The following is a 23,881-nucleotide window of genomic DNA, read 5'->3' on the forward strand; positions in this document are numbered from 1 at the left end:
GAAATATCAGTGCACCAAACAAACGTAAGTATGCAGGTGTTGTGCTTTTTTCTACCTGTTAGCATGAAGATTGGCGGCTTGTTGTTCATACACCTTAGAAAGGTTTTGAAAACCCACTCCAATGATGGTATTGTTTCATCTCGCACGAGTGCAACAGCAAATATGGTGCTCTGTAGATGATGGTTCACCCCCACAAAGACTCCCAGCGGCATGTGGAACTTGTTAGTTTTATACGTCGTGTCAAATGTAACGCAATCTCCAAAATCTTCATACGATCCTTTGCAACTTGCGTTCGCCCAAAAGACGTTTCTTACACGGTTATCTACATCAACGTCATAATCATAGAAGAACTCTAGGTTTATCTTCTGCATTTTCTCGAAGAAATCCAGAAGTTTCTTAACATCATCTTCAGACTCTTCTCTGGCAAACTTCTGTTTCCTGCATTTTCAGACACGATGCAAACTCATCTCATCAAACAGGGAATAATTACCGACAAAATGCTCAACAGATATGCTCTGTTACGTGCTTACTTGTTTACCCAGTCGCGGCTAGTATGTCCCATGTACTGCAGACCACCGGACATACGCGACAGCGTCGACATCATCTGAGCATGTGTGTGGTTGTCCAGTTGCATGTCTTTCACTAAGTGGTCTGCCAAAGGATCGTCTTTTTTTGTGCGATCGCATGTGAAAAAGCATCCCGGGGCTTTCCAGCATCTTGTGATTGTGGTTGAGTTGAACCATTTCTATCACAAATTTGCCATCCTTCCTCTTTTTGACTCTAATCTTTGCCTTGCAGCCAATCCTTTTTGATGTCTTCTGACGTACCCGGTGATAATCTGACATAGTCTGCTTGTGTGTCCCTTCTCTTGAGCAGAAAATGTAGGCATTTGTCCTATGTTTTGCCCTCTTGCGTATACCAAACCCTGCACATCTTGCATAATTGTTGTAAAAGTCCAATGCCTTGTCGTACGTGGTGAACTTCATTCCAGCAGCAGGTACGAGGTTCAGAGGCATGTTTTTATCCTGCATTATTTGCAATGCTCTATGAGATAATTTGTTTTGTTCATACGAGTTTAATAAAGTATTGCAATGTTCCTAAGTTTTCAGAAGAATCGAATGTATTAGATGCTAGGTCAAACCTCACAAGAAATATCATTGTGCACTGCAATGTTATCTGAATGGATTGCAACTTTTTTTTCAGAACATAAACTTACCTGTGTGTAGAGTCGTTCACCCGATGGTGTTTGCAGCTCGCCGGGTTGTATTGGATATGGCGGGGTTATAGCAGATGTGTGTAGTTGAGGATCTCGCGACGGCAATAGTGAGGAGGATTTGTACCTGCTGTTTACTTTTGACCGAGGCACCGTTGGTGGTCGCGGCCTCGAAGTTGATGCAGCGGGTCTGCTTGGAGCTCTTTTTTTGGTGCAGTAGGTGGACGTGGCGGTAATCCAGTGTTGTGATGATGTCTCGGTGGATTGGTTTGAAAATTTTGGTGCAGTGGCACATCATCATAGTCATAATCATCATCTGCTGCAACATCGTGTTCAACTGCGTCATCATTGTCTGTTCGGACATGTTGTCCAAACATAGTGAACTCGTGTTTATACTCTGGGTTGAGAACTGTTATTGGCTCATCTTCGTCGTCATCATCTTCATCATCCCGTTGGTGAGTGCCTTCCCAGACGAATGTGACATCATCCTCATCTAAGACTACATCTTCTTCCTGGAAAAAAATCTTCCTCGGGAGAGTACTGCACCCTGTTTGTTGTCGTGAAGAATCCTTGAGGAATCTCAGGGGTAACCCAGCCAATATCTCTTTTAGAAGAAGCTCCACTCTTCTGAAAGTTGTTGTTCTCAATGCTGTCAATTATGCGCGGCATTTTGTATCTGCTGAATGTCATTTCCTGCACACAAAATGACCAAGCTGCATTGTCAGGTTAAATGAACTAAATCATGCGAATTGCAATGTGTTCAAAATGGTATTGCCGAAGTATTGCAGGCTGACTGCATCACCCCGCAAGGTGAACTGAAGCAACCGCACTGCATTGTTATCCGTAATGAACCTATACAAGCGTACTGCGTAACCGAGTAAGTGCACTGCATTTTCCCCCACAACGAACCGAAGCAACCACACCGCATAGTTTTTGTAGGCGTGTTGTACTGCTTTACTACTTTGTCTAGGATAACTGCACTGAGATGGTTGAGCAAGTGTACTGCTTACCTCGTGTTGCAGTGATTTCTTGTGTTTACAGAGGAAGGTCCCTTCTCGTCCGTATGCACAACTTTCATGTTCGCCCGTGCAGTCCACTTGCCCTTTATAAGTTCATGAGCGGTCTAGACGTTGCTCAAGGTGAATGGGGAAGGAGGATTTGCTCTGAAGGTCGATGCAGACTTATTCCAAGAAGCTGCCATGCATGAAGCAACCTTGTGCACATTCCTCCTTGCTCGAATTGGTTTGATGTTAAGGCAGCACCAATCCACATGTGATGAAGTACAGCTAATTGCAGGCCCAGAGGAGTTTGGAGGCGGCGCTACCGAGCTGCTGCCGTGGAAGAAGGCCGATATGCTGGTGGGGGAGGTGTTGCTCAGTGCTTGCCGTGGAAGAAGGCCGAGAGGCGACGGGCGGCGGCGCTTCCTGGCCGTCACTGCGGAAGAAGTTCGGGAGGGGAGGGGCGGTGTCGCTGCCGGCCGCCACCGCGGAAGAAGGCCGGGAGGGGATGGGCGACGGCGCTCCCAGGCCGTCGTCGCGGGAGAAAGTGGGGATGGGAGGGGCGGCATCACGCCCAGGCCACTGCCGCGGGAGAAGGTCGGGAGGGGAGGGGCGGCGGAGCTCCCAGGCCGCTGCCGCGGAAGAAGGTCGGGAGGGGAGGGGTGGCGGTGCTCCCAGGCCACTGCCACGGTAGAAGGTCGGGAGGGGAGGGGCGGCAGCGATCCCAGGCCGCTGCCGCGGTAGAAGGTCAGGAGGGGGGGCGGCGGCGATCTATTGGTGGTGTGCAAATAAGGCTGGTGTTATTAGAATAAGGTCTTAAGGGGTGTTATGTATATATATATATATATATATATATATATATATATATATATATATATATATATATATATATATATATATATATGTTGTTGTTCTGTATGCAATCCCATCGCACAACACACACGTCTTATTAGCAGCAACCGTCTGTGTTAGTATCGGTCTTCGCACACATATCTGATTACAAACCTGTTTGTCGCGTATCACACACATCTTGTTATATTGAACCATTTATGTTCTCTTGTCTCAACACAAACAGTTCATCCGTGTGAACCAAATGCCGTATATCGCACACACCTTGATTTGGCTGATTGTTTCTTTTGTGTTGCCTAATCACAAATAGTTCATCCTAGTGAACTATATGTTGTTTATCGCACACACCTTCATCTGGCTGCCCGTTTCTTTTGTTGCTCCTCATCGCAAATGGTTAATTGCACTGAACCGTATGCCCTACATCAGACACGGAACTAAAATCTGAACCGTGTTTGATGCATCTGTCATCACAAATGTTTTGCACCTTTTTGACGGTTTTTTACACCACCGTTTGCGATTAATGCATCGCACACAGTTTCGTAAAAGGGTCTCTGATCGTAGTGTCGCGTTAGCAGCATCCTACAGTAGTGCACCCATACCATCCTCCTCCTTTCCCGTCCCACATGCCCAGAGCGACGACGTGACACCATCCGCCGAAATCAATGTCCCCCTCCTCCAATTAAGCGCCGCCCACAACCATTTTGCACGCAGTATAATGTGGAGCTTGCTACCTCTTGAGCTTGCGTTGGTTTTCCCTTGAAGAGGAAAGGGTGATGCAACCAAGTAGCGTAAGTATTTCCCTCAGTTTTGAGAACGAAGGTATCAATCCAGTAGGAGACGACGCACAAGTCACCGAATACCTGCACAAACAATCAAGAACTTGCAACCAACGCGATAAAGGGGTTGTCAATCCCTTCACAGTCACTCGCAAAAGTGAGATATGATAGAGATAGATAAAGTAATTTTTTTTTGGTATTTTTGGTTTATAGATTGGAAAGTAAAGATTGCAAAATAATAGATCGGAAACTAGCAAGATGTAAACGAGATTCAATAATACGGAAAAGAGACCCCGGGGCCATAGGTTTCACTAGTGGCTTCTCTCGAGATAACATATATTATGGTGGGTGAACGAATTACTGCCGAGCAATTGATAGAAAATCATATAATTATGATGACATCTAAGTCAATGATCATGAACATAGGCATCACATCCGTGTCAAGTAGACCGACTCCTGCATGCAACTACTACTATTACTCCACACATCAACTGCTATCCAACATGCATCTAGAGTATTAATTTCATTAAGAACGGAGTAATGCATTAAGCAAGATGACATGATGTAAAGGAATTAACTCAAGCAATATGATGAAAACCCCATCTTGTTATCATCGATGGTAACAATACAATACGTGCCTTGCTGCCCCTACTGTCACTGGGAAAGGACACCGCAAGATTGAACCCAAAGCTAAGCACTTCTCCCATTGCAAGAAAGATCAATCTAGTAGGCCAAACTAAACCGATAATTCGAAGAGACTTGCAAAGATATCAAATCATGCATATAATAATTCACAAAAGAACCAAATGATATTCATAAATAATCTTGATCATAAATCCACAATTCATCAGACCTCGGCAAACACAACACAAAAGAATATTACATCGAATAAATATCCAAGAACATCGAGGAGAACATGGTATTGAGAATCAAAGAGAGAGAAGAAGCCATAAAGCTAATAACTATGGACCCGAAGGTCTATGGTAAACTACCCACGCTTCATCGGACAGGTAATGGTGTTGATGTAGAATCCCTCTATAACAGAATCCCCCTCCGGCAGATAGACGGAAAAGGTCCCAAGATGGGACCTCATGGGTACAGAAGGTTGCGGTGGTGGAAAAGTGGTTACGTGGTCTCCCTGATGTTTTAGGGTATAAGAGTATATATAGGCGAAGGAACTAGGTCAGGGGAGCTACGAGGGGCCCATGAGGGTGGGGGCGCGCCTACCCCCTGGGCATGCTCTCCTGCCTTGTGGCCGCCTCGTTGCATCTCCGACTTCATCTCCAAGTCTTCTGGTTTGCTTTCGGTCCAAGAGAGATCATCGCGAAGGTTTCATTCCGTTTGGACTCCGTTTGGTATTCCTTTTCTGCAAAACTCTAAAATAGGCAAAAAAATAGAAACTGGCACTTGGCCCTCGGTTAATAGGTTAGTCCCAAATATAATATAAAAGAGCATATTAAATCCCACTAAACATCCAAAACAGATAATATAATAGTATGGAACAATCAAAAATTATAGATACGTTGGAGATGTATCAGAGCTCAGTAACATCTGGCAGCGGAGAAGCAAATTGTGGCCGCACGCGCGCATGAGGTCATTATGGCTGCCATCGTGCCAACCGCCAGATCTTGGAGGAGCACCTCGTCTTCGAGGCTACTGTCAACACCGCCATGTGGTTGTCTACTTTAAAATACAGTTTGTGATGTTTTCTCGAGGCCACCGCCAATGCCTTCTAGTGATTTGTCCTCTGTAATGTTAATATGCAATATGATGTTCACTTTACAGTTTGGTCCTCTAAAATGTAATGTTCAGTTAACACTTTGGTCCTCTGAAATGTAATGTTCAGTTAACAGTTTGGTCCAACAATTGCTACATTTCATAGTAGTGTTCTCAAGCATTCTTTGTTTTGTCAACTGTCTTATCTTCTAGTACATGTTTCTATTATGCAATGTCGTGCTTAGTTAAGTATTTTGGTTCATTTGGTCTGCTGTCTATTTAAATGTTTGGTTCAGTTCTGCAATTTGATTTTCATTTGTTGTGGGTACAATTTTGTATTGTTACGCATGTGAAATAAATTGAATTTGATTGTACTCCATACATATTCTACTGATAGTATGACAACTCTCAGTTAACCTGATCAAGATCTTCCTTATGTGTGTTGCTGGGAAACAATGGGAGACACTGCGATTTACCATCAAGGTTTGTTCAAGCATGGTCCTTTGGCTAATAGCACATTATTGTGTAGTTGTAGGAATCATTCTAATATTTAGGTTTCTTACAATTTGGTCTTGCACATGTACGTCCTGCTATCAGAGGCTTAGAACCACTGTTCGACCCATTTTGCATATGGGGAAATGAGATTTCCATGAATATCAGTCAAGTTAAGAAACTCAGAAAGATTTTTAGGATGAATAAACTTGCGAAGAACAACAACAAGATCTTTGTTTGCACAATGAATAAGACATCAGCCAACTATAGGATGGTACTAAATCTTTTACCTTGTTTTTACCCCTTGCTCCATCAATCAACTATAGGATGGTACTAACTCTTTTACCTTGTTTGCATATCTTTTTTTAGTACTTTTCAAAGCAGTTCACCGATGATTACCTCTCAAACCACCTGCATGGTCAAGAGGCGAGGAAGGTATTCATTCAACACCCGTGGTACAATATTGAAGTCTTGCTGAAGAGGACGAATGTTGGGAAGGCAATTATCCATAGCCATTGGCCTAAAGTTGCAAGGACATTAAACATCACTGAAGGCTCAACATTTTCCTTCCGCTTCTGCAGTTTCCCAGATGAGATTCATCTGTCTATTTACCATGTATGATGCTACTATCCAATGGTTTTTGATGTTGCATGTGAACCTTGGTGTTGTTGTGTAATGGCGGAACTGAGTGCCGAAGCTATCTAATGTAATTCGATTATGAAATCCTGGTTGCTGTTATACGGATATGAAATATCTGGTGTGTTTTTATAAGAAATATCAATTTGATTAGTACATGGATTATCAATAATATGCTAATTACCCTGCTTATTGGGGTTTTCTATTGCAGACAGTTACTCAGACAACACCGTGGGCGATGAACTCAAACAACACGCAAGGTTTCTAGAAAGTAGGCGTGTTCGATCAACTAATAATCACACACGGCTTCCGGCAGAGAATTGTTTGCGTTAGGCCACCTTGCACAAACATTTCCACACAAAAAACTGTGTGTGATATACATACGAGCGGAAATGTTTTTCTGGGATTCACCATGTGGGATGTACATACGAACGGAAACAATTAGGTTTCGATGCCCCGCCAAATCGCACACGAACTCATTTTGCCCCAGCCAGTGTGCCAGGAGGGCCTATCCCCGACGGTTTTTGGGTCGTGTGGGAAGGACCCCCCTATCGCCCACACTCACTTGGCGACAATTCCAAACGTTTTCGTGGAAAGGGGTTAAAAACCATTTGTAGCACATCGATGTACCAGTGTCCCTACTGTATTATAACTTCTCCATGGCTTATACCACAAATAAAATCGATAGTTTCATCAAAACAAGCAAAACAATGCATCAAAAACAGAATCTGTCTTAAATAGGACAGTTTGTAGTAATCTGAACTTTAACCATACTTTTGTAACTCCAAAAATTCTGAAAAATAGGAGAAAAATAAAAAATTGCATAGCAGTACTGTGTAAATATTTCAGAAACTTTTGACATTCCAGTAAAAAAACGTAAATTCACGCTCTATAGCCAAAGTTTCTGTTTTTACACCGCACGTACGAACAAGCAATCTAATCATCCTAAAGGAAAATCTTGGCACATTATTTTTATAATACAATGGATTTGTACAAGGGGATAGTTATTTTTTTGAGAAGTTTCTATAATCGAGATTCACAAAGTTTCCATGGGCATGAACAAAGTTCAAGGCATGCTCCTACTTCCACGGTGCTCGTCTTTCTCACTTTAACTTTTCTTTTTGTGAAGTTTTAAGTTCCCCTCTATATTTTTTCGTTTTTAAAATTTATAAAATCACTCAACGGAACTAAATAATTCTCTAAAACTTCTGGGTTGTCTCCCTGGCAGTGCTTTCTTTAAAACCATTAAGCTAGACATAAATTGCTCAAATCATGGATCCACCCGGATCTCAAGGTATATCAAAGCCACTTTTAATTAGCAATGATTTGTAACTTAGTAGTGAGCACAAATCAACATATATCATGCAATGATGAAGTCTAACTCTCTTCCTATGCATCAGCATATCATAAAATAACAATTCATGCACATCAAGTAAAGGCCAATACATGGCAGAAGCAGTTTCTTGCAATTTTATCGTGTTGGAAACATAGAGAGGTGGAGATATAGTTCCTCTCTCATAATAATTGCAAGTAGGAGCAACAAGCACATGAATATTATATTCATCAAAAATATCACGTGCAATAGTAAAAGGCAACCCATCTATGTAATCCTTAATAAGTGCAAACTTCTCCGATATAGTGTAGTTGGGAGAATTCAAAAAGATAATATGGCTATCATATGTGGGTGCAATAGCAACAGTTTCATTCTTAACATAAGGAACTATAGCGAGTTCATCTTCATAAGCATAATTCGTATTGGCATCTTGGCCACAAGCATAGAAAGCATCAGGGTCATCAAAAAGGGATGTTCAAACAAATCCGAGGGATCATAGAAATTATCATAGCATTCATCCTTCGGTAAGAACAAAGGGATATTAAACAATGTATGAGTTGGAGAGTTAATCTCATTAGAAGGTGGGCACGGGTAGCTAATCCACTCTTTCTCCCTTTGTTCTTCACCCTCCTCATCATCTTTTCATCTAACGAGCTCACAGTTTCATCAATTTCTTCTTTCGTAGATTCCTGCAAAATATTAGTCTCTTCTTGGACAACGGAGACTTTCTCAATAAATACATCAATATCATAATTGTATTTATAATTATCGTAGCAATATTTAAGTATAGAAAAAAATTCAGGTCTGTAAACAGCATCATCATAATCTTCATACTTTCCAAACATAGATTCAATTTAATAAGCACCATTAAAAGCAACAAATTCTTCTATTCGTTCCACATCATAGTAATCATATCTACATTAGCATAAGAAGCTAAGGTTTCATTCTCATTAAATTTGCATGAAAAGGGAAGGTGTGGAGCCTTCATCCTAGAGCAACAAGTATAATCATATCTCAAGCATAGCCCCCGAGTACACCAATGCAACATATGAATTTGATCCCATAACAGTTTCCCTTTTTCCATCAAGCGATAATCCCTAAAGTATTCATGTTGATCCAACGTGCCTCCCAATATCAAGTTGAATGGGGTTTTCTCAAGATTATCCAAGTAGTACGTAATATTTTTCACATAACGAGCATCGGGGATTTTAGGAGGTTCCCCATATCCATGAGTAGCAAGTACAACTAATTTTTTGGTGTTTCCTGTTCCATACCCATAACTAAAGATAGAGAACAACTTAGAACAGAAAATAAACACTACTTAGTGATAAAGAAAACAAGCACACACAAGAATATTCACCCCGCGCTATTTCTCCCCGGCAATGGTCTTGATAACCTACAAATATAGGGGATCGTTTGTAGCCTTTTTTGATAAATAAGAGTGTCAAACCCAATGAGGAGCTATAGGGAGAACAAATATTCCCTCAAGTTCTATTGACCACAGATACAACTCTACGCACACTTATTGTTTGCTTTACCTAGAACAAGTACAAAACTAGAAGTACTTTGCAAAAATAAAATTATGAATAAATTGCAAGATAACAAAAGTAGATAGCTTTTGTCACACAAGAAATTCATTTGTCCCTAGGCAATCGATAACTAGACCGGTAATCACTCTTGCAATTTTATATGACGGAGAGGCATGAGCTAACATACTTTTTCTACTTGGATCATATGCACTTATGATTGCAACTCTAGCAAGCATCCAAAACTACTGAAGATCATTAAGGTAAAAACCAACCATAGCATTAAGTATCAAGTCCTCTTTATACCATACGCAATGACCCCCTTACTCGGGTATGTGCTTTTGTCACTCACGCCACCCACCATAAGCGAACCATGAACGTATTGCAACACCCTACGACGGGGATCCCTCATGTTTGTGCGACATAGAGGGCACTGTAGGACAGCACCAAAATAAAAGATACAACTCAAACCAATCATGATCATCCATCAACCCATAGGACAAAACGGATCTACTCAAACATCATAGGATAACCACATATCATTGGGAAATAATATATAGCATTGAGCACCATGTTTAAGTAGAGATTACAACAGGTAAAAGAGAGGTTACACCGCTGCATAGAGGGGGAGAGAGTTGGTGTTGACGGCAGCGAAGTTGTCAGAGTAGATCGTGATCACAATGATTGCCCTGGCGGCTCTCCGATGCCACCGAGAGAGGGGGGAGAGAGCCCCCCTCCTTCTTCTTCTTCCTTGGCCTCCCTCATAGATGGGAGGAGAGTTCCCCCTCTGGTCCATGGCCTCCATGGTGGCGGAGGGGCGGGAGACCCTCTGAGATTGGATCTCACTATCTGTTCTCTATTGTTTCACATTCTATTTTCTGGCCGAAAACCGTTTTATATTCCTAGAGATACGTAACTCCGATTGCGCTGAGATTTTAACATGATTTTTTTTCCGGATATAAGCTTCCTTGCACTACGTGCCTGAGCCTTGGGGCGCGCCTTGGTGTTTTTTGGTGGTTGTGGGCCCCCGTTTGCATTGGTTCCACCTCCAAAAAATCACAAATATTCCAAAATAATTCTCCATAAATTTTTATCGTGTTTGGACTTCCTTTGATATGGATATTCTGTGAAGCAAAAAATATGCAAAAAATAGGAAATGGCACTGGGCACTGGATCACTATGTTAGTCCAATAAATCATATAAAATGTTGCCAAAAATATGTGAAAGTTGTATAATATTGGCATGAAGCAATTAGAAATTATAGATATGACATAGACGTATCATCCATCTCACTATGGACCGATTCCTTCCAATAGTCAGCACCTTCGGATGCATAGGCCTCTGGAACAAAACTGGGAGTGTCATCTATGAGATACACAAGAAAATCATCACCAAAGGACTTTGAGTCCTCTTTCTCTTGCTCCTAGTAAGAACTTCATTGTTCTCTTGCATGGGATTTCCAAAGTGTTCCATCGAAATTGTAGGTTCAGTAATTGTAACTAATTCCTGATTTGATGAACTGGGCATCTCCTGATTTGATGAGCTAGCCATATCCTTCATTGGACAGGTATCTTCAAAGCAATTCGCATCATTCAACTTCATGATTGTACCCACATACATGTCAGATACCTCATATTTTTCAACCAAGAATCTATAGCCAATGCTATGAAAAGCATATCCTAGGAAAACACAATCCACAGTTTTTGGTCCAAGCTTGCACTTCTTTGGAATTGGCACATTAACTTTCACCAAACAACCCCAGGTTCATAGGTAAGAGAGTTTTAACCTTTTCTTCTCCCATTCGTCGAATGGAATTATCTCTTTGTCCTTTGTGGGAACTTGGTTTAGGACATGACATGCAGTTAATATCGTCCCCCCCACCATGCCTTGGAGAGACCCGATTGTCTAACATGGCATTAACAAAATCAGGTAGAGTACAGTTCTTTCTTTCGGCTACCCCATTTGACTAAGGTGAATAGGGAGGCATCCTCTCATGGATTATACCATGGTCCGCACAAAAAGAATCAAACTCTTTCGAAAAATACACTCCACCATGATCGGACCTACGCCTCTTGATCTTCCAATCAAGTTGGTTTTCCGCTTCAACTTTAGATCTTAAAAAAGTTCAAAGAGTCATACTTAGATTTCAGAAGATACACATGGCCATATCTAGTGGATTCATCAATTAACGTCATTAATATTTCTTTCCACCTTTGTCAAAACACTATTCATTTCACAAAGATCTGAATGTATGAGCTCTAGTGGTGCAAGATTTCTTGTTTCTGCAGTCGTATAAGACTTACGAGGTTTCTTAGCTTGCACACAAACTTGACACTTGGATCCCTTAACAGTGGCGAAACTAGGGATTAAGTTTAACTTGTCTAGTCGCAATATGCATCCAAAGTTAACATGACAAAGACGTGAATGCCATACATTTGATTCACTATTGTTGCAAACATGATTAACAACTTTAGTGCAAACATCTGACAAGTATAAACTGAACAGGCCTCCTGACTCATAGCCTTTACCAACAAAGGTTCCATACTTGGATATTACAAATTTATTCGACTCAAAGACAAGCTTGTAGGCATCCTACACAAAAGACATCCGCTAACAAAAAAATTATTGATGGAGGGGACATAATGCATGTTCTTCAGCCGCATGATCTTCCCCCAAGTAAACATCAGACTGAGCATGCCAATACCACGAATAGAAGCACTTGAACTGTTGCTCATCAGCACGGTGGAAGTCCACGCGGTCTGATAAGATGAAAACATGGAAATATCACCGCATACATGCACATTAGCACTCGCGTCAATCCAATCGATCAGGAAAATGACATACTGAATGAATAGTAGGACATATGCCATACCCAACATCCTTCATGTCAATGTCACCAATGACAACATTAGCGGTCTTGCCGCCTTTCCCATGTTGACGCTTGTCATAATGGTTGCGGCAACTAGGAGCCCAATGATCAGGATCTCCGCACACATGACAAACACCTTTCTTCTTGTCAGCCTTCTTCTTGAATTTGGTGTGTTGCGAAGCCTAGTTTTTCCCATCAAATTTCCCTTTACCATCAAACTACCCTTGTTCTTGAAATTGCGGGGGATGGAAGTTTTTCTTCTATACCAGATTGGCACTAGCACCTCCCTCAATACCTCCAGCACGTATGTCTTTTTCTCTGGCCTTTTCTTCCACATCAAGAGTACCAATGAGATCCAGAACGGAAAACTCCTGCCTCTTATGCTTCAGTAAGGTAGCAAAGTTCCTCCACAATAGACGAAGCTTAGTGATGATGTCTCCGGCAACAAACTTGTCCAGTAGCATATAATTGAAGTGCTCAAGTTGAAGGAAATATGCCCTAGAGGCAATAATAAAGTTGTTATTTTATATTTCCTTATTCATTATAAAGGTTTATTATTCATGCTAGAATTGTATTGATCAGAAACTTAAATACATGTGTGAATACATAAACAAATACCATGTCCCTAGTAAGCCTCTACTAGACTAGCTCATTAATCAAAGATGGTTAAGGTTTCCTAACCAAGGACATGCGTTGTCATTTGATAATGAGATTGCATCATTAGGATAATGATGTGATGAACATGACCCATCTATTAGCTTAGCATAATGATCGTTCAGTTTTATTGCTATTGCTTTCTTCATGTCAAATACATATTCCTTTGACTATGAGATTATGCAACTCCCGAATAGCGGAGGAATGCTTTGTGTTCTATCAAACATCACAACGTAACTGGGTGATTACAAAGATGCTCTACAGGTATCTCCAAAGGTGTTTATTGAGTTGGCATAGATCGATATTAGGATTTGTCACTCTGAGTATTGGAGAGGTATCTCTGGTCCCTCTCGGTAATACACATCATAAGCTTGCAAGCAAATGAATAAGGAGTTAGTCACGAGCTGATGTATTACAAAACGAGTAAAGACTTGCCAGTAATGAGATTGAAATAGGTATTAAGATACCGATGATAGAATCCCGGGCAAGTAACATAACGATGGACAAAGGGAATTACGTATGTTGTCATAACGGTTCAACCGATAAAGATCTTCGTAGAATATGTAGGAGCCAATATGAGCATCCAGGTTCCGCTATTGGTTATCCACTAGAGAGGTGTCTCGGTCATGTCTACATAGTTCTCAAACCCATAGGGTCCGCACGCTTAACGTTCATTGACGATATAGCATTATAGGAGTTATGTGATTTGGTGACCGATTGTTGTTCGGAGTCCCGGATGAGATCACGGACATGACGAGGAGTCTCAAAATGGTCAAGAGGTAAAGATATATATATATATATATATATATATGTATATATATACATCTGGGCTATTCTGTTACACGTAACAGAATATTATTCTGTTACCCTACTTGTACTGATGCATTCGAGCGGTTGTACTGATTCTGTCATTTTTGTTGAACTGATCGTCTTTTATTAAAAATGCAAATAAGAGCCCCTCCTGCTCTTCCCCCGTCGGTTCAGCCGGCCACTCCAGCTGTCGACCGAGCTGCTTGTGGCCGATCCCTCCCGGCAACCCATGCCCTACCTCCAGCGACCGCGACTTTCTCGGCTACATCTTCCTCAATGGCTCCGCCTCTTGGCGCAGCGGCCGTGGAGAGCTCACCCTCCCATGGCTCCCCAACCTGCGGGTGCTCTACCAGTTCCGCCTCTTCTGTTGTCCCGCCAAAAAGTACTCCTACCACCACGTCGACCACGATGGTAACCCGCTCCTCCACGGCCGCCACCACGTCGCCCACTCCGGCGAGGTCTCTTTCGCGGGCTCGGCCACGCGGTCCGAGCAGGTGCTCCTCTCGTTCGCTGATAGGGCCGATGAGATGCGGGTGATGTTCGTGTGCGCGGATGCCAGAAAGAGGGCCGTGAGGTATGGGCTTGAGAAGGAGGAGGAGAAGGGCTGGACGGAGGTGGTCACGGAGGTGAGGACGTACGAGCAGAAGCACATGTGCGACACGCTGGCGAATGACAACGTAGGGTGGAGGGATCCAGGCTTCGTCTTCGATGGCCTCATGAATGGGTTGGAGCCCGGAAGGAGGTACTTCTACAAGGTAAACCAAAGATTGGATTCCCCACAAAAAAATACTCAGAGATTGAACCTGCAAAAAAAACCTAAATTTATCAATCATGACAGCAATTTAGTGTTCCAGCGGCAGCAGATTGTTCTTCCAGTAGCTTGCCCAGCGGAGGAGCCGGCCGTCATCCTGAGCGGCGCGCTGTTCTCCATATTGTCAGGTGACTTGCTGGAGCTCGACGACGAGCAACGGTTTGGCGGCATGTTTGCCGGGTCGTACTATGAGATCTTTGGCGCAGGGGATGCTCGTCGAGCCACCAGACGCTGGAGCATGGCGAGAGGACAGCGAGCACAGCGGCATGGCGGAGACGCGGATGCCGTGTGGAGTTAATCATTCAGCTAAGTAGAGCACAGTTATATTGTACATAGTACTGGTTGTGTTGCGTTCTTCCCAATTTGGGAAGAAACAGAGGAGGCAATTTGTTCCTTAATTGTGTATATAGAAAGTTTCCGATTTATATTTTTTGAGATAAAGGGTTAGATTGCTTATTTGCATCCATCAATTATTGTTGTCCACGAATCCAAATCCATTTACTGTTTGAAAGGGCCAAATTGCTTATTTGCTTATCCACGAAATTTCACAAAGAATTGTCAAATGCGAAACTTTTGAAGAGGCCAAAGATTTCAGTTTAACGTCTACGCAAAGCCATTGAAAATGTGAAATTAGTCATGTTGAACATTTTCTCAAATTCGCAACTAGTGAAGAATAATTTGAAATACGGTGAGACCCTTCGTATTGTTTTCACGTCAGAAGAAACAGAGTACTCGTACTGATCTATGTGTATGTGTGTACTGAGGAGGTATTTTTCATAGAGTAATTTTGAATGGTTCCGAAAAAAGTACTTGAACGGATGTCCATATGGGTTTGTACTGATCGTGTTTTCGCAGACTAGACTTTACTTTTTTTTGGATACGGTTTTCCTCGTAACTTTTCAATGGTTTACGGTATCATAGTCCTCGGTCTTGCATGATTTATATCTTGAATTGATTGATATTTTTTCAAAAATAAAATGTTTTGTGTGTTTCTTTTTTGAACTCTTTTTTTTGCAACGATGTTTTTGGACTTCTCGCGTTTTGCGACTTGAACTTTTACCATTTGAATTTCCGTGTGCTTTTCTTTTATTTGAGCTTTCTCCCAAACTTATCTGAGATGTCATGTTTGAACGGACAACTTTTGTAGTTGTGAACTTGTCATTTTTTCATTTATTAAGTTTCTTTTTTCCTCCGAACTTTTACTAGTACATTTTTTTTGCAAATTTAATGTCCCTTGAGTTAGAACCGATGCAATTTTTTATTTTTTATTTATGGTACTTATGGTACTAGAGAGTTTGTACTTCTCAAAAAATAATCACTCGTTGTTCTTTTAGTTTTAGTTTTTAGTTTTCTTTCTCATCCTTATCCTTACTGACGGTGTCATCACACATTGTACCTTTATGGTTTATGTAGTATTCATTTTTATCATTCCCTTCTTTTAAAAAACTTATGTTTTCTTCTCCAAACTTCCTACCTGACGAGAATCAAAACTTATTAATTTTTTATATTTGTACTTCCAAGTGTCTTTAGTGACATTTTCACTTTTTTACTTTGCTTTACCTCATCAAACAGGCGCACACCACATTTAAAAAAACAAAATACGAATCTTGGAAGCACTAGGGGGATAACCATTTGCACAGGACGTCATGTGTGTCTTCATCATAGAAAAATATACTGAATATCACCAAGTTCTAAGGTTGAACAAATGAATCATACATAATATTGTCAGAACCCCACATTTTTCTCACTAAAACAAACTTCTGTACTTGCATACAACCCTTTTTGAACTTGGACGGCACCTAGTCCTCAACTTGGACGATGACCAATGCTTAACTCAAATGGAGGAGGTTGTCGTTGCTTTTTTAACCATGAATGCTTCAAAATACACTAGGAATTGCTTCAAAACTGCTTTATACTTTTTAACATGAGGGTTCTCTCAGCTGGGCCAAGAAGCAATGCATAAGTCATATTTTTATTCTACAAAAGCAAAATACATCATATTGTTCTCTAACACTCACAGAATACACATAGAACACACAAACTTAAGTTTAGAGAGCCATCCTGTTTATGTTCAGAGAATAAATGCATTTTAGCTCAAAGAACAAATGTGTTTAGGTTCAGAGGACAAAACAATCTTTAGTGTGATTTTCTACATATGGATAATCGCAGAAGCAACATTGTTGGACTGAAGCTCTAAATTTTTTTAGAAACTGCAATTGGAAAGGTGAGCATCAAGTGGTAATTAAGGAAGGCTAACAAAAACGAAAGTAGCATTTTTTACATGAAGGGTAGTGGTAGGTATTGGTTCATTGCTTTTGCCATCAAGTATGGTGTCAACAAGGATCGGTAGCTCTCATCCTGGATGGGCGCCCAGTCATCATCGAAGAGCTTGAGGAGGAGCTTCAGGACTGGCCAAACATGCTAATTGGAGAAGCCAAGAGGCTTCATCACCTCCAGCTCCTTTCTAGTAGCATTAGCATTGTTGGAAACCATGGACTTTAATAAAATGGTTCAGGGATCACCCCAAGTCAATCCCATTTGCTACTTGTGCTACAGAGAACATGAATATAAAGCAGATGGTGACTCATCAATTTTTCTTGATGATATATCTAAACTTACAGAATTTTGAAACTTGCACTAACGATATTAGGGTGATATATCTAAACTTTACTGAATTTTGAAGAAACTTGCTACAAATCATTACTTATTTAGGTGATATATCTAAAGTTACAGAATTTTGAAACTTGCACTGACGATTTTTCTACACACGCACCAACTATTCTGTGATTTTTCATGGACTGAAGATAGAATACGCACCAAACTAATATTAAGTCTGGTACAGAAATTCTCTATTCTTGAACTGACAATATTTCTTCTATGTGGAATACACAAGATCTCCCCAATTGGCCATGATGCAGGCATCGCCGCAGACAATACTTGGCGCACCGGAGAACCTGTACTATTCGATTTGTCGAGAGAGGACTGAGGGAACACGCCAGCGTTAGGGTGGCGGATGCAAGTATTGGAGTTCAGCCTAAAATCACAAGAAAATGGATCAAAATGAATTCAAATTGATTTCTAATCATTTATCAAGCTATAAAAGTTAGAACTGATGTTACACAAACCGAGGCATTTTTTATATGAACAGCTCACGTAATATGTATAGTACCACTGTTTTTTCATTCTCTTGAACAAATAACCATAGACTAACGAGAGAATGTATTACTCGACAGTAGGCATTTTCTTCTCAGAACCACTTTGGTTTTCTTTTCTTTTTCTTCACTTTTTGCTCTGCTTGGTTTTTTCTTTGCTTTATGAAGTGCCCCATCAGAAAAGTTGAACTTTAGATTTTACCAATCTCCACATCTACTGAAACAAGGGAGCTCCTTTTGAAACATGTACAATGAACTGAGAAGGCATATACAAGGTCAACTGAAAAACCATATACAAGGTGAACCGGAAAAGCTTCTGAGAAAAAAAGTGAACCAACCTTTTGTTGTTTTTCTAGTTACTAAACTACTCCCTCTGTCCCATAATGTAAGACGTTTTTGCAGTTCAATTTGAACTCCAAAAACGTCTTGTATTATGGGACGGAGGGAGTACTTATTACCATAACAGCGGCTGAACTGATGCTGCATATGTATATAGGAAGGTTACTGGTACCAAAAAAATAGGACAGTAAACAACATTATAAATTGAATTCCTGAATGTTATATGAAGATGAGGCAATTGTACATATGATTTGGCATTAGATGTACTGAATAGCACACATAATATGGACTGAAAAAATTGAACTAGCACAACTATTCTGCTTTGTGAAGATGGTGGCTTCAATTCTACATGGACTGATGTCCGTGCTCCACTTGGACGGGTGCGAATAACCATGGTGGACGAGCTCGTGGCCGAGGGTGGCCAAGGCGACCACCGGAGACTGTAGGTGGTCGTGCTTGTTCTCGGCAGCGAACTTACATGAGGTGGTGGTGATGGCCGAGGAAGTCAGAAATCAGCGCTGAACTAAAAAATAAGAATTGTACTAACTAAAAATTAGAATTTGAACTGAGCGTGTCACTGAAGATGAACTTGTGCATCTGTTTTTTGCTCCCGCACCAGTGTAACAAATTCAAGATGACATGAATTTTGTGTGCATATAATAAGATGAATGAGTGAGAGAAGAAAGAGAGCAATAAAAGGATATTTTTTTTTATTTTGAGATGATATCTCTTCTTGAGGTCTTGATGAAAAGTGACGGTGTAGGTACCACATAACCACCAACTAAACACCAGACCTTAACAAACGATGATCTCTCCTTCCAGAGTCTGAACTTACTAGCTTTTCATAATCTGAAGAGGTGTAAACCTTTATTGGGAAACTGCTGCAAAATCCCCAAATGCCATATAATATAAAATCCCCAAACTGCACCAACATTCAGTTCAAGATAAGTTATCAATTCAGCTCTTAATAAGCAAGAGAAACAGTAAAGAAAGGATGCATTTGCGTCGTCGGGCCATTCTTTAGGCACACTAAAACAAACATGCCACTCATGTTAAGTATTCTTTCCAATAAAATTTCTAGAGTATCTTTGTTTAAACGTACTGTGGGGCGAACTTTTCATTGTGTAGTTTTTGAACGCCTATGGTAGTAATACATGAACTCCCTGAGGACACGAATTCTTATATTAGCACCTAAAGTACAGATCACACATGAAAATTGCTCTAAGTGGAGAAATGATCACACACGAAAAATGATAATTGCAGGAAAACTTTTATTTGAAAAAAGCTCTCTGAATACCTTATTGAACTAGCTGTTTTGAACTTGCAAACGTTCATTTCTGCACTTATCCAAAATGTTTGAAAGGAGCAGGTTGTTTGACATTATTTTGAACACACCTTTTCATCTCCACTGTATGGTATCCTCTCATAGGTATTTGCACAAACAGGTGGTGTGCTATGAAGAACAATGGTACTGTGAGCGAGTGAAATTAGAACTGAAACTCGTTACAAATTCTTGACAAAAAGGAGCAGCAGATAACCATTAGTCCATTACTCACAACAAACAAAACTCACCCCGTACATAGCAATTTCATAAATCTGCACGCACCTTGGGGATTCCACTCGACCTAGACACTGAATCAACTATGACAGATTGCTGTGAACCTTGCGAATTGTGCTCCCTTTTCTTGGCATGAGTGGTTGGAGCAGTAGCAGAATTTGGTGCCTGCATATATATTTTGGACTGATGATCTTTTAGTCATTGCACTATTTTTGATATATAATCGAACCGAAATATAACCGCTACCAAGTCTGCACCACCAAGTACCTGCATGAGTTCAGTTTTTTTAGACCATAGTTCAAAGCAGTAAGGTTGCAAGTTCAAACAGTCAACGGACCAAAAATTGTTTAAACACCAATGTTGGATACGCATCAGTTTAGAATCAGCAAAAACACAAGTTCAGTATCAACACGACACACGTTCAGCTATAGTTAACTTGAAATGAACAGAAAGAACAGAAGACCACACCATGTAATTTAGACATTTGGTATAGTCTGAACTCTGACCAAAACTTACTAGAAGAGTGATTATTTTTTCAGCTAGTAGTTCGGAAGCAATTTCAGAACACCATACATTTTTAGCTAGTGAAACGTGCGATGAAGAACTGAACTCAATAAACAAGATTTTTGGAGATGGAAGAAGGCGTCGCACGTCGGGTGAACCTGCTACCCCTACTCCTGTGGACTGACGGCTCTGGTGAGTGGAGCTGATGGAGGCGGGGTTCACGAGCAGTGGCTGGGCGCACCGGGATTTGGCCGCTGCAGGTGATCCACGCTCGGGCTCGTGGTGGAGAAGACCACACCAAACTTTTTCAATGAACTTCTATTTTTTTGTGTTTGAACTTGCAAACTTTACAAATAAGTACTTATCTCACTTGTCTTTTTACTCACAATGGGATCAGAAGTGCACACATAGAAGCATTAACACAAGTATCAGATGTGGAAAACAACAAAATTTAAAGCTAAACAAATAAATGTGCAAACAGAAAAACCTACAACTGACGGGCATGATCTCCTCAATGAGCCATGATGCAGGCATTGCCGCCGGCAATACTTGGCGCACCGGAGAACCTGTACTGTTGGATTTGTCGAGAGAGGACTGAGGGAACATCTCCCTGCAGTTTAATGTGACAATGTAGTTCATCTGCTCAAGAGGAAACCAATAACCACTGAAAAAACACTGAATAAACATGGTAAGTATATTTCGAACTTATGTATTTTTTCTAGTTACCGAGCACATTATGAGTGCAGAATTTTCACAAGCATAAGAACTGATACAAAGAGAGCACATATAATATTTCAGGATTTTCTCAATTTGGACAGTCATCAAGTTATATATACATGGTTTCATCATCTTGTTAGCATGTCCTGCCTTATTGTTATGACAAAATGGCCCAAGAATTATTTGAGCTACACCTATTGACTCCAAACGGTATTGCTAAGCTTAAGCTAGCTAGCACATTCATATTCATATAATAAAGAAGCAACCATAAAGAAACAAGAACAACACATTTTGACACTAACCATTAGGCTATAAATATAGTCTGTGAGCAGGGAATTTTATATAATATTTCTTTATGTACTGATGGTGAAATACATAGTGAACTTTGTCGTACTTTTTACAAATTTTTCTTTTGTTTTATTATACTTATTTATTGTTCATCTCCAAACAACTACTCTGAACTCTGAACTTTTTTGGAGCTCTAAATTGGGTGGGGAAGCAGCAAACTTTGTTGTCATTCATTGATTTGCAAAATACTCCTTTCTTTCATTTTCCCATGCAATAACACAAGCACCACAATGGTAAGACCAAAGCTACAGAACAATAACTTTTCTTCAGCTAGCTACTACATTGAGCATGCAACGTGAACTTGTGATAAGCTAGCACAAAATCATGTAGACAAGAAATGGAATTGTTGAGATTTTTCATGTACAGGCATACAGGCAATCTTAAAAAGCATGGTGGTCTATGTACGGCATTAGGCCAGGTGCTGGTTGGAAGTGGCATTTCACTCAGCAGGGTGTAGGAAACCTCTTGGCCCTCATGGCCGAGGGATAGAGATGACAATATCAATCCCCGTGGTGCCTTGGGAGCTGGCCCAGTGGAGGAGCGTGAGCATCCACATCCAAGTGGCCGTAGAGATTAACTCCCCTTTACTAGGAGATGGAGAGCATGAAGCCTATGCCTCATTTTCTTCTCGCTGTTTATAAGAAAAGATGCGACGAGGAAGACAAAGGCAATGGAACGCTGCTGACTCCACCACTGTCGCCTCCCTGTATCCTCATTGCGCGGGCAACCATTGGGGAGCGAGCGCTGCTGCCGCTTGAACCACCAGGAGGAATCAAAGTGTGGTTCAAACGCATCAATGCACACATGTAGTACTACACAACAATATGCATATGTACTGTACATAACAACAAATTAGCCAAAAAATAATTTTATGAACACGACCTGACAAGAACAGAGATGAGGGGCTGAGGGGACCTGACAAGAACAATTTTACATACACACGAACTGATTACAAATTTGCACATGATTTAAGTGTAATTTGTGGGAGATGAGGGGCTGACCCGCGGATCCCATCGGCGAACTGACGAACTATCAAACTGACGGACTGTTATGCTCCACACGAACTGACGTGTTCCTGCAGCAGAGGAGTGTAGTGGAGGGGTCACGGACAGCGCGAGGATGGGGGCACCAGCGGCAATGGAGTGCGAGCTTGGCGCGGTGGGAGGGACGGTGGTGTGCGAGCTTGGCTCCGTGGGAGGGACACCCGCGTGCTCGGGCCAGTGGGGGCGGCGCGAGAGAGGAGATGCAGTTCAGGGGCGGCGCGTCGCCGGAGATGGGAGGCAGGGCCGTGGCGCGTCGCCGAAGGTGGGAGGCAGGGCCGTGGCGCCTCGTCGGAGGTGGGAGCTGGGGGGGCGTGGCCCGGCGTCGGAGGTGGGAGAAGGGGGCGTGGTGGGTCGCCGGAGGTGGAGGCCAGGGGCCGCGGCGGGTCGCAGGAGGTGGAAGGCGGGGGGCGCGACGGGTCGCAGGAGACGGGAGGCGGGGGGCGCGGAGGGTCGCCGGAGGTGGGAGGCAGGGGGCATGGCGGGTCGCCGGAGGTGGGGGTCGTGGGTGCGTAGGCTTATTTTCTCTCTCTCAATTCAGAAAATCAACATTGCTCCCTTATAGGCTGGATAGTAACAGAATAATATTCTGTTACCGGTAACAGAATAGTCCAGCCCTATATATATATATATATATATATATATATATATATATATATATATATATAGGATGATAGTATTCGAACAACAGAAGTGTTCTGGAAGGTACCGGGTACATATCGGGTCACCGGAAGGGGTTCCGGGGACCCCCGGCAAAAGATATGGGCCTTGTGAGCCAAGAGGGGAAATACACCAGCCACAAGGGGCTGGTGCGCCCCCCATATGGCCGAACTAGAGGAGAAGGAAAGAGGGGAAGGGAGAAGGAAAGGGCGGGATCCGGCCTCCCCCTTCCTTCCCTCCTGCCTCTCTTTCCTTCCCCCTCTGGCAAATAAGGAAGGGGGGCGCACCACTTGGGAGGGCCCAAAGTAGGATTCAGCCTACTTGGGGTGCCCTCTTGGCTGCTCCCTCCTCCCCCACCTATATATATGTGGGAGGGGGCGCCTAGGACAACTAGACAATTGCCTAGCCGTGTGCGGCGCGCCCCTTCACCGTTTACACCCCCGGTCATATTTTGGTAGTGCTTAGGCGAAGCCTGCGGAGATCACTTCACCATCATTGTCACCATGCCGTCCTGCTAATGGGACTTATCTACTACCTCGAGGTCTTGCTGGATCAAGAAGGCGAGGGACGTCACCGAGCTGAACGTGTGCAGAACACGGAGGTGACGTGCGTTCGGTACTTGATCGATTGAAGTGCGAAGAAATTCGACTACATCAACCGCGTTGGGAAACGCTTCCTCTTACGGTCTATGAGGGTACGTAGAAAGACTCTCCCCCTCATTGTTATGCATCTCCATGGATAGATCATTGCGTGTGCATAGAATATTTTTTATTTTCCTTGCAATGATTCCCAATAGTGGCATCAGAGCCAGGTCTATGTGTAGATGATATGCACGAGTAGAACACAAAGAGTTATGGGCGGTGATAGTCATACTACTGAC

General features: G+C 42.1%; 1 long non-coding RNA gene and 1 pseudogene across 2 annotated transcripts; one reads left to right on the forward strand and one right to left on the reverse strand.

Annotated features, from left to right (window-relative positions):
• Positions 1 to 2,412: 2,412 nt before the first annotated feature.
• LOC123067565 (uncharacterized) lies at positions 2,413 to 14,997 on the forward strand (annotated as a pseudogene).
• A 3,892-nt stretch (positions 14,998 to 18,889) lies between these two features.
• Positions 18,890 to 22,709, reverse strand: LOC123070678 (uncharacterized). Of its 2 annotated transcripts, XR_006433881.1 has the most exons (5): positions 22,303 to 22,709; positions 20,728 to 22,045; positions 19,781 to 19,999; positions 19,472 to 19,645; positions 18,890 to 19,096 (listed from the first exon to the last, which is right to left on the reverse strand). It is a non-coding gene; the product is annotated as an uncharacterized lncRNA (long non-coding RNA). The 2 variants fall into 2 exon arrangements; XR_006433880.1 differs by having other exon boundaries at positions 19,472 to 19,999.
• Between the last annotated feature and the right edge of the window lie 1,172 nt (positions 22,710 to 23,881).

The sequence above is a fragment of the Triticum aestivum genome, chromosome 3B (assembly GCF_018294505.1).
Source record: "Triticum aestivum cultivar Chinese Spring chromosome 3B, IWGSC CS RefSeq v2.1, whole genome shotgun sequence".
In the NCBI taxonomy this organism is placed as follows: Eukaryota; Viridiplantae; Streptophyta; class Magnoliopsida; order Poales; family Poaceae; genus Triticum; species Triticum aestivum.